Below are 12106 nucleotides of genomic sequence, written 5' to 3'. Positions count from 1 at the left end.
TTGCCTCGCATCGATGACCTCTTCGATCAACTTCTACACGCAACACAATTCTCAAAGATTGATCTTCGTTCAGGTTATCATCAAATATGAGTACAAGACAGCTTTTCGAACAAAGTATGGACCCTATGAATGTTTGGTCATGCCTTTTGGGTTAAACAATGCCCCGGCCACATTCATGACACTAATAAACGACATCTTCAGGCCTTTCCTCGATAAGTTCGTCATCGTTTACCTCGATGACATCCTCGTTTTCAGCAAACCCCTACATGAGCACAAACAACATCTTCACCAAGTTTTTAAAGTTCTCCGAACAAATTCTCTCTACATCAACATTGAGAAGAGTGAGTTCTTCAAGACCCAACTCGAATATTTGGGACATGTTATTTCAGCTCAAGGCATCTCTGTGGATCCCAAGAAGGTCGAGGTAATCCGAAACTCGCCTGCTCCTAAGAATGTTCATGATGTCCGCTCTTTTCTCGGATTGGCAAACTTCTACCATACAAAGGTCTATCAGTTTTCCGAAATCGCAGCTCCTATGTCCGAATTATTGAAAACCATAGTAGTTTTTCAGTGGCTTCCCAAAACCAAGTATAGTTTCCAACAACTCAAGCACGCACTCACTACCACACCAGTTATGGCTATTGCTGACCCAAACCTTCCATTCGAGGTCATGACCAACGCTTCCGACATCGCTACAAGAGCAGTCTTGATGCAAGAAGGCAGAGTTATTGCTTTTGACAGCCATAAACATTCTGATATCCAAACATTAGTCCGGTTTATGATAAGGAGTTTCTTGCCGTTGTACATGCTTATCGCTCTTGAAAACATTATCTCATGGGAGCCGACTCGGTGGTGAAGACAGACCATCACTCTTTAAAGTATATCTTTACTCAGCCAGTCATGAACGCTCGACAAGCATGCTGGGTTGAGTTTCTGGCCAACTTTCACATGACCATTGAGTACATTCCAGGACTACGCAATGTAGTTGCAGATGCTCTCAGCAGGTTAACTCTAGCATGAGCTATGGTAATCTCTACATTATCTGTGGATGTTCCGAATTCATTCAAAGGAAAGTATTTCAATGATAAGGACTTCGGCACAGCAGTACAAGTTCTTTCAAAAGATCAACCTTCGACTTCTGAACAGAGGATTTTCTCATCCTATTCTTATTCGAACGACCTTCTGTATTATCAAGATCCCGTCTGTGTACCACATGACAAGGATGTTCGACGTCTTTTGTTAAAAGAGCATCATGTAGTTCCTTATGCTGCCCATCCAGGCATCAACAAGACCTATAGGTTACTCGGTGCAACATACTACTGGCCTCAGATGAAAAGCAACGTCATCAAAATGGTTACATCTTGCTTACCTTGTCAACAAATAAAAGCAAGCCGACGACTTCCAACAGGACTTCTTCAGCCTCTTCCAGTTCCAACTGAAAGGTGGGAAAGTATTTCCATGGATTTCATTACAACACTACCACAATCCTCCAGAGGTAACACTCAAATTATGGTAATTGTTGATCGATTGTCCAAAATGGCACACTGTGTTGCTTGCAAAAGCAGTGCACAGGCTCCGGACATCGCCAAACTCTTCATACAACACATCTTCCGACACCATAGATTGCCCAAGAACATCATATCTGACAGAGATCCTAAGTTTACCAGTCACTTTTGGATTTCACTGTTCGAATCTTTGGGAACAACTCTACTGTTCAGTTCAGCCTACCACCCAAAATCAGATGGCCAGACTTAAAGAGTCAACCAAGTTCTAGAAGAAATGCTTCGACATTATATTCAGTCACGCCTAGCAGCTTGGGAAGAGTATCTACCACTCCTTGAGTTTGCTTATAATAACTCTTTCCATAGTGCCATCAGCATGACTCCATTCCAAGCAGCTTATGGACACACTCCGATTGTACCAACGAATTTTGTACTTCAACATCGAGTGGCCCTAGCTGATCAACTAGTTCAAGAAATGCAAGACATTCTACTCCAAGTTAGGGATCATATGCGAAAAGCGCAAGAGCGGTATCAACGGTCTGCCAACAAACATAGACGTCACCTGGAATTTGACACTGGTGACATGGTGCTATTATTTGTAGCCCCACATCGCTATAAGTCGCTATAAGACGGTTAAGTCTGTGTTTCCTAAGTTGCGACCAAGATACTATGGACCTTTCCGGATCATCAAGAAAAATTCACCTTTAAGTAACAAATTGGAATTACCACCATCATGGGGTAAAATCCATCCGACATTTCATATTTCTTGGCTAAAGATGTACATTCCAGGCGATGAAGTAGTTCCTCCTACAGGTGATTATGTCCCAGAAATCGAAGACGATTATGTTCTCCTTATTCCTGAGCGTATTCTGGACCACTGACAACGAGAGACTTGACATCGACTTATCACAGAATTCCTTGTTCTTTGGCGAGATCTGGACGACTCCGACGCTACTTGGCAATCTAATGAAGACTTACAGCAGTACCTTGACATTTTACAGCAGTATTTTCAGAATTTACCGTGATATTTTCTACATCAGTTCATTATCTCCACCAGGGTCTTCTTTTGAGTGGGAGGGGATGTCACGATCTGTGACGTATTCCTTTCTCTATATCTAGACTTATGGATGGTTTGATGAATGGACACTTGTGGAAGGGTATGCCCTTTCGACGGGACACTTCCTATGAGGCACAACCCTTCACAAGAGACATCCTATTGAAGAGACATTCCTATTGTAATGTACCCTCTCATCAAGGGTCACACCCTTCACAAGGGGTACACACCTCTTCATGCACATACACTTTGGAGTACACACCTTTTCATGTGTGACTCTTCACTCTCTACATAAGAGAGGCCCAATTGTATGGATGACACACTACAGATACACTACAGACACTCAAGCAATACAATTATTCCTTGTTCTCTGCTATTTCAGTCTCCTTTTCTGTTCCTTAGCACATTTCTAAATATAATAAATCTAGGATTTCTTACAGGACTCCTGATGGAAGAGGAGCAAGTGGTTTGCCTTCATCTAGTGCTTCAGCTTCTTGGCAGGCAAGCCGTGGACGAGGGGTTTATGCTCCTAATGTGCAGCGTTTCAATTGTAGTGAATGGAGGCATTATAGTTCGCATTGTGATAAACCACCTCGTATGGGTGGGGATGTTTGTTCACTCCCAGTGTTAGAATAATCGAGTTAATGATCAAAGTGTGGAAGTAAAGGATCCAGGCCAATCAAGTGGAGCTGCAAAGTTTACTGCTCAAGAGAAGGGCATGGGGAAAGTTGTGAGTCTGCTTGGGTGGAAGTGGATAATGAAGAGGAAGTGTAGTCGTGCCTTTGGGGAAGAGAAACCGAGATCAAGAAGTAGGGTCAAGTGTAATGAAAGATAAGGACACTGAGGATGTGACAATTTACCAAAGGAAGAAGCCTAAAAGGACTAGGAAGCCAATAAGAAAATATAAGACTCAGGATTATCCAATCGGTAGGGAGTAGACGGAATATCATTTGTTGAGGACCTTTCTAAGAGGAAGCCAGATATTGCTTTGGGGCAGATGATTAGTTTGTGTCCCAAGTTGAAGAAGGAATGGCGGCATGCAGTAAATCCCAACAAGGCTCAGAGGGAAGCTGGCAAAGTATTATCTATTACTTAACCACCTGATATTTGCCCTTCAGTAGAGGCTTGGCAGGTTTTGGGGAGATATATATTGATGGAGGTGCTCAGATTTGTGTTATCACACAAGCTTGTGCTGAGAAATTGGGTTTGAAGCTTTCAGCTCCTTCTAATTTTTGCCTTCGGATGCCCAATCATGCTAAGATTAAGAGCTTGGGGATAGTGGTTGGTTTGGATGTGGAAGTTTTTAATGTTCACTGTAAAGTTGACTGTCATGTTATGCCTGCTGGTTTGGGGACTTATCCTCTGATTTTGGGAAGGCCATGGCTGCATAAGGTGGGTACAATACAAAATTGTAAAGAAGGGGTCATTACAGTACATGCTTCTTCAGGGAAAAAGTTGACATTTGATATGGTTACCCGTGCTGAAATTTCAGATGCTGAAAGAGGGGAAGAAGAAAGTGAGTCATTTAGTGATGAGAAGAGTAGTGTCACTTAGGTGTGGAAAATCTGCAGATGGAAGATGAAGTTGCTGCTGTAAATGAAGAAGAAGAGGATTGGTTTGAAGTGATAGAAAGTCTTATGCAGCCTCGGAGCACTCAAGACTCCATCCACGAGTTGGTTGAACAAGCTCTGAACCCCAATCTCACTGCAGAAGAGAAGGAGTATTGTGCAATGCTTAGGAAGTATCCCAATCTATTTATCACTTCGTATGAGGAGATAAGGGGATTCAAGGGGAGACCTTTAAAGATTCAGCTCAAAGAGAATATAAGGCCGATCTTCCAGAGGATGAGAAGGAGTCCCGAGCAAACAGAGGTATTGAGGGAGGAAGTTGTTAGGTTGTTGAAAGCTGACATTAGATATCCTGTAGTACATTCTGATTGGGCCAGCCTTGTGGTGATAGTACCAAAAAAAGATGGCAGGTGGAGGGTGGTGTGGATTACAAGCACTTGAATGCTGTGACTTAAAGGAACCATTATCCTTTTCCTGATTTGGATGATATATTGGATAGGGTGGCTGGTCATGAGATGTACAGTTTATGTGATGGGTATTCTAGCTATTTTCATATTGGTATTGCTCCAAAAGACTAGGAGAATAATTTTATTACTCCTTGGGGCTGCTTCATATATAGAAGGATGTGCTTTGGTCTTACGAATGCTCCATCACATTTTTCTGTACTCAATGTCAAAATCATAGGATTGGACTGCAGCCAACCACCTCTTCTGCTTATAGGACAAATTTGGCTGGGTGAGGAAGAATCTAAGTGTCCTATGATCAGTTTTCACCTTAATTTTACTCTCATACAAATAGTGGTGCCATTTCTTGAAAGCATGCAAGATAGCCAACATCTCATGATCATAAACAGTAATTGATTTCTTTGGCATCAAACTTCCTGCTTTCAAAGGCTATTACCCTGTGTTCCTGCCTCTGAACAGCCCCCAATCCTTTGCCATTGGCATCTGCCTCCACAACGAAAGGATGCGAAAAATCATGGCCTACCAAGACAGGTGCATGAGTGTGAAAATTTCAGGTCTTCAAAGCTGCATTGTGCTTCCTTTGACCACCAAAAAGCATCCTTCTTCAAAAGGTCAGTAAGAGGAGCTGCGCTCTTGGCAAATTTGCGAATAAAGCGCATGTAGAAGGAAGCAAGACCTAAAAATCCTCTCAATTGGGTGGGATTTTGTGGCTGTGGCCAATCTTTAATGCATTTCACCTTTGCGGGATCCACCCAAATGCCACGTCTACTCCCCTAGTTAGTCAACCTCCTTTGCCGTAAAAGTGCACTCAAAATTTCCAGCACTTGCTTCACATGCTTAATGTGCTCCTGTCTATCCTTGCTGTAAATGAGGATATCATCAAAGAAAACCAGCACGCATCTGAAAAGAAGTGGCTGCAATATCGTGTTCATCAACGCCTAGAAGGTGGCCGATGCATTAGTCTATCCAAAAGGCATCACCTTGAATTCATACAAGCCCCGTTCTGTGCAGAAGGCCATCTTGTGCTCATCTCCTTCTTTCACCCTGATTTGATGGTAACCAAACCTCAAATCTATCTTCGTGAAAAACTAAGCACCCTTGAGTTCATCCAATAGGCCGTTCTGTGCGGAAGGCCATCTTGTGCTCATCTCCTTCTTTCACCCTGATTTGATGGTAACCAAACCTCAAATCTATCTTCGTGAAAAACTGAGCACCCTTGAGTTCATCTGATAGGTCATCTATCCTAGGGATTGGAAACATAGTCTTGATAGTGGCCTTATTTAGATCCCTGTGGTATGATCCATCTTTCTTCTTCATTAGAAGCACCGGGAAGGCAAAAGGAGAAGTGCTATGAGAGATGTTCTTCTCAAGCAATTCCCGCACCTGTACTGCCACTTCCTCTCGCTCAACCTTAGAGAGACGGTATGGCCTTTGTTTATGGGCTTACTACCAGGCTCTAGAACAATGGCATGATCCACATCCCTCTTGGGAGGTAGATGGTATCAGCAAATACATCAGCAAACTCCGAGAGCAACTACTGCATATCACAATCCTCAACAGGGAGAATGCTACCCCCCTGAGATACTGACACATTCAATGCATAGAGGGCATGCTCCTTCTTGAGCTCTCTAGATAACTGCCTTGCTGAAATGACCTGCAATTTAGGAATAGCAATGCCATGCAATGCTGCAGTTCCACCCTTGTGGACAAAGCTGGGTGATAGGGCATTTAAATCCATGCTGATTTTACCCAAAGATTTTAGCCAATCACAGCCCAGGACAGCATCTATCGGGCCCATGTCCAGTGCCAAGAGATCCCCAACAAATTCATAATCCTCAAAGAGCTTGATCCTTGCATTTCGGCAACAAAATTTAATGATCCAATGCTGTCCATTTGCCACCTCTACTCTCAGCCCATGATCAATCTCAGTAGCAAGCAGTCCCACCTTCTATCAGGTCTTAAAATTGATGAAACTATGAGTGCTACCGCTGTCCACAAGCATGTGAACAGCCCTGCCATTGATTTTCCCTTTCAATCTGATAGTTTCAGCACTTTTAGCACCCATCAAGGCATGAAAAGAGATAGCATAAATTGTTTGTTGTGCATCCCAATAGATCTCCTCCTCGTCTATAGGAGCATTTCCACTTGCATCCTCTCGTGCATGAAAAGGCATAGCAACCTGATGTCCACATGAAAGGCTGCAGGCCAATGGTCTCGCATGCCACAGGTGGGTTGACTGTCATTGGATTGCATACCATGCATATTATGTTCAATAGCACCACCAAGATCAAAGGGAAAATCAGCCCCCTTCGTGGCTCTAGTATCTGGAGCTTCTTCAGTGGCATCCAAAGTCTTAGAAGCATCCATTAAATCCTCATCATCCGATATCTCAATAATCATGCTGAGTTTTGCAATACCACTGTCACGCATTTTGCAAACTTCCCGATGCTCAGGAGTCCACTTCTCACCACACTTAAAGCATAAGTTTGTCCGCTTTCTGCTGTCCATAATAGCCCTGGTGTGTTGTTTAAATTCTGATTTTTCATTTCCAGCACTTGGCTTATCTCTTGGCTTAGCATCAAATGACATGTATGGCTTAGCATATGGCATCTTGCTGCCTGTAACAGTGGGAAACCTCAGAAATGGTGCTACTGCTGATTTCCTATCATGCCAATTAGTCACCTTAGCTTCCTCTCAGCCTCATTTGTATTTCCATATGTGCTGCCCATTGTCATCTTATACTTACTGGCATAGTTGGGCTCACACACCTCTGCAAATTGGTCTACACGCTCACTTGTTGGAGGGTTATGTGCCTTCACATCTGTAGCGAGAGTAGGACTCAATCCCTGGATGAAACGCAGCAACGTCCCTCTCTCAGATACATCATGTACAAACAAGCAAAGTCTCCAAAAGCGCTGCAAGTACTCTTGGACAGTACCAATATGTGACAATGCATAGAATTCAACCAGATATTGCTCCAGTGTGAGTGGGGATACAAATGTGGTGATGATCAACTCCTTGAACTCCTTCCATGTGGTTGGCCTCTGAGGTCCCTCATATAACGCCACCAGGTATGTGCATAATCCTGCATGTGCATACCCGCAAAGATTATGCGGTCCTCATCCTGCTTTGGGTAGAAGCGGAAATAATCTTCCAGCAACCTAGCCCGAAACTAACTAACCCTAACCTAAACCTACTAACCAGGTAACTACCCCAGCCTGCCAAACCTAACCTCTGTAGGTTAGGCTAACCTAAGCAGGAACCTTGCAGGCAACAGATGGATGACGGCGGTGCAACGGACGATGACATCACAACGAGCGGGGACACGGGACAGAGTGCGGCGATCCAGTCGTGAAGCACATCTGCACGGGAGGCGGATGGCGTTAGAATCGCATGGGCTGCTTTGCATCTGCGCACAGCGGAAAGGGCAACGGCCTCGATGTGTCATGCGAGCGGGAGGCGGAAGACCCAACTTTTGCTTTTCGTATGGACAAGCCCAGATGTTCAGGTACAGGTTAGTCTGATCTGGTTCTCGATTGGTTCGATCCTCTGGTTCGTCCGTTGACTGGTCACTTCAGTTGGGCGTTTTGGCGCTGATTGGAGGTGGATAGCGCTGTTGAAAATGCTATCGAGTACGGACCACACTTTCGTTAAAGCTATCAATTTGTGTGTGCTCTCTCCATCCCGCGTCTGACGGCTATAGGAGGTTGTGTTTGCCACAGTTGTAACGCTTCTCTAGATTGGCAAAATGGACCGCAACCGGAAGCTTGGGCTGGTTGTCAACATCAACTTGTGCATTGCCCTCCAAATTGCAGTTGAGTCGAAGCAAGGAAATATGAGGAAGACAGAGGTGCCACGGTCGGAGCTCTAATACCAATGCAATGAAGGAGGCAGGGGCTGAATTGGAGAAGGGCCAAAGGCTCAAAGATCAATGCTCATGCTAGTGAGAACCACAATAAGGATGTGCATACTAGAGCGAAATCGGAAGAAAACATGGACTACCAAGCAGCCCAAGTATACAAACCCACCTCTTTACAGAGATCACTCACCAAGAATCCCCAAATAACCTCCTCTCGCACACTTTACTCTCCTCCGCTGCAAATGATGATTCCCTCCCTTTCTCTGATCACTGGGAGTCTCTCCATTGGCTGCTATGATCCCCATTCGTTGATGGCGTTCTCCCCTTGAGGATATGGGCTCACCCCTTGATGTCTCTGATGATGCTTGGCTTTTGGACCTGCACCAACTCCTTGACGGTGCCATAAATCCTACATAGCATCACCTTTTGCACTGCACGCCACCATAACTCTTGCATGTGGAGGATAGCATCCATGTGTGTACTCTCTGTGAATCTAGGCCATTGGAACCCGTGGTGGGCCGGATGTCTCCACCTCGCTCCTCTGTGTCACCAAGATCCATCACAGAAGAGGACTATATTGGTCCGGACGTGTACCACTTGAAGTCTAGTCATGTACCACACGAAGTCCAGTCTAGTTTGTGTAGTTTGTGAATGCACCTTTTGTAATACATTTTGGGTCCTCCCCTTGGACATTCTTATTCAGTTATCGGCTGCCATATCTTGCAGTATATTCCATGTCTAATATATTCCACATCTAAGCATAGTTTATATTTTATAGGTATATGTGCACATCCCAAGTAGGATCTAGAGTTCTTAGGTGTGATCTCGTGGACGATTCATTTTCTGCTGCCTGTTCTAACATGCTGCAAGAAGCTAGGACTCAACCTAGAAGTACATGTTCAGATCTTTTCCAACAAAATCTTTGTATTTTGCAAAGGCTTCGGAAAGCGTGCCAAATCAAGGATTGTAAAGTGATACTATGCTATACCACCTTGTGGATTAACATTTGCAACAATGGTAAGGTACCCTTGGGATTTTTCCTTGGACTACTTCAATTATCTCATTGAGGGCGGGGGTGGTATTGAAGGATACTATAATGAAATGCCCTTTAAGATCTTGCTGGTCCACTTCTACTCGGCAATCAAGTCAGCGTAAAATGTACAGACGTGATTCCCATGTGGTTTGCGTCCCCCTAAAGAGGAAAGGCTTCGCCTCATGCTTGCAAATGGAAGCATAGACTGCTGAGGACAAAGCATAGTTTACTTGAGAATCCCAAAGATGATGCCTGGCCTGTGAATGGACCATATCAATTTGCCCATGCTTCGCTTGATGGGTTCAAACAAGATAGCTTCTTGAACATAACAAACTTTAAGCTCCTACGGCCTTCATCAAAGTGCAAATGGGAGCCAACAGAATGCTTGATATCCATAATTTGAAAACAAACATGCTTAATACCCATACTCCGGATCAGCCAAGTTCTCTCAAATCGCCTCTTGGCATGTGGGGCATAATAAATTGATTAAATAATGACAAACCTAGAACCATAGGGTGGAGCTTTGATATCAAACAACGAGGAGCCTCGACCCTTTTTTATGTCCATCGCCTTTATCCTTAAAAGTGAAGGCCATCCATCACCTTGTTCCTTAAAAGTGAAGGCCCATAAGCCAGCAAGAGCTAAGCTGAAGGAACCACCAAGGATCAAGTGCAAGTTTTCTAATGCTGTCTACACCCCCCTATGATCCAGCTTAGAGGCTTCTCTTCCTAAAAACCTGTGTTGCTCAAATTACTCTTTAAAACAGCATTTCCCATTCTTCTTTTTCAAGGATTTACTAAAAAGAGCGTCTTCTTTCTCTGGGGATTCTTTCATCCTGTCAGCTGACGCACTTGCTTTAACCCTCGTGATGATCAATTCCTCTCTTCCAGCCTGTTTTTCTGTCCCTCCAGTTTAAAGGGCGGCAGCTTGATAACACTTTTGGAACTTGGAGATGCTCACAAGGCCTGGGGTGTCAGATTAGATGACTGACTCACTAAGGGTTTCACTGGTTTTGGATTTACTTGACCTATGGGATAGTTGAGTGATGTTTTCGCGTTTAGAATTTATGCATTTACGCAGATGACACACTGAGTTTCATTCGAGCAGAACCAGTTATAATAGAGTATGAGAGTTAAAACACGTACACCAATATCTCCATCCCTTCTGACCGAGAATGTTCCATCCTCAAAACAGAGAAGTGACACTCTGAAATCCCTATCAAGACAAAAACCTGGCTCCTATAAACAAAAACCTCTGGTCATGATCTTCCATTTTAAATCCAGTAATGCCCTTACCACCGTCATTAGCTGCATCAAACTTACATAGTGCTAGACAGTCCTGTTGTAGATGCCACCACATCTGACAAATTGGATTGCAGGAATCTCTCGCAAATGATAGGACAAAACTGCTCTCTTGATAAAGCATATTCTCGTGCACGAAGCAGATTATCCAGAACAAGAAGCACACAGGCACATGTAATCATGCGACGAGCCCACGAAAGGTACAACAACGACTACTGAATACACCGCGATGCTAAACTGGCAGTTTGGAGTTGACAGAAAAGCAAGGCATTATCGCAAGAAACGCTGCAAAAAATCAGTATGAGCTTCCCATATCTAAACGCAGCCAGCAGAAAGGAATCGATCCTCCACAACATTGGACACGAAAGACGCGAGTAGCCATCGAGTAAAGCAATAGATGCGGTTTCTAGAGGAAGCTCACACATCATCCTTCTCATCACCCACATACTTAAATGTCTCACTCCAAGCTCGTGACATCCTCTATACCACGGTACTTCCTAATGCGCTTGGTCTACATGAAGTCCAAACGATTCCATATGCAAACGACCTTTACGCCTAATTGCGTCAAGTTCTCTCTTGGGAATTTAAACGTTAGGGGAAAATCGCCTAAGGAGCATACATTACTTTTTAGATAGGAAAACGGAATCAAAACTAGGATTTGGCAAACGTTCATTTTCCAGTACTCCAGGTTAATGCAGTCCACTCCCAAAAACGATCGAAACGTGGCTTCCCAACTCAGTCAATTGGCCTTCTAAGGGAATTCCGGGAAGTAGAGTAACATCGAACATCGACCGGAATATCTATGTGCGGAGAAAATAGACAAAGATCCAACAAAAACTCCGCGAAACCGGGACAATGGAGCACGAAGACGCAGAGAAAACAATGCGGTGATTTTGAGGAAGCGAGCAGGAAGAACCTGGAAAAGATGTTGGACGAACGAATTTCGGAGGTTGGGCTATGACGGAAATCTCAAATGGAAGAAGGAATATTGAAACTTGAAGCTCTCGAAGTTGTGGCTATGGCGGAAGGCTGGCATCTCATTGATGGGTGCCACCTTGAAGTGTGATTGAATTAACGGCAATACTGTTTATTAGTAGTGACTGATGATTGATCTTATTGATGGGTGCCACCTATACAGTTAGGCCATGTTGTTAGATGACCCCCCCCCCCATAGAGGCCCTCCTTCCTTCTTGCGCTTCCTGTTCCTCACGTCGCGTCGGGTCACTTCTTGGGGAGCCATGTGTGCGGGTCCCCCAATGGAGGCCTTGTGGATATCGGCATTGCAATCTTGGTGACTGTGGGGACAACCCTCATAATTGCATCGC

General features: G+C 44.2%; 1 protein-coding gene across 3 annotated transcripts in view; it reads right to left on the bottom strand.

The window, feature by feature from the left end:
• LOC147890483 (dual specificity protein phosphatase 1B-like) overlaps nucleotides 1–11850 on the bottom strand; it is a 69792-nt gene extending 57942 nt beyond the window's left edge. For 2 of the 3 annotated variants that reach the window (XM_087390190.1, XM_087390188.1), the window contains exon 1: nucleotides 11698–11850. The gene's annotated coding sequence lies outside the window, so the exon portion shown is untranslated. The remainder of the gene's footprint in view (nucleotides 1–11697) is intronic. The other variant, XM_087390189.1, reaches the window with a different exon arrangement.
• Between the last annotated feature and the right edge of the window lie 256 nt (nucleotides 11851–12106).

Source organism: Dipteris shenzhenensis, chromosome 19 (assembly GCF_047967505.1).
Source record: "Dipteris shenzhenensis isolate YYH24624 ecotype China chromosome 19, Dip_SZ_1.0, whole genome shotgun sequence".
In the NCBI taxonomy this organism is placed as follows: Eukaryota; Viridiplantae; Streptophyta; class Polypodiopsida; order Gleicheniales; family Dipteridaceae; genus Dipteris; species Dipteris shenzhenensis.
Note: the sequence above shows the minus strand (reverse complement) of the source record. Positions and strands in the feature narration are given on the sequence as shown.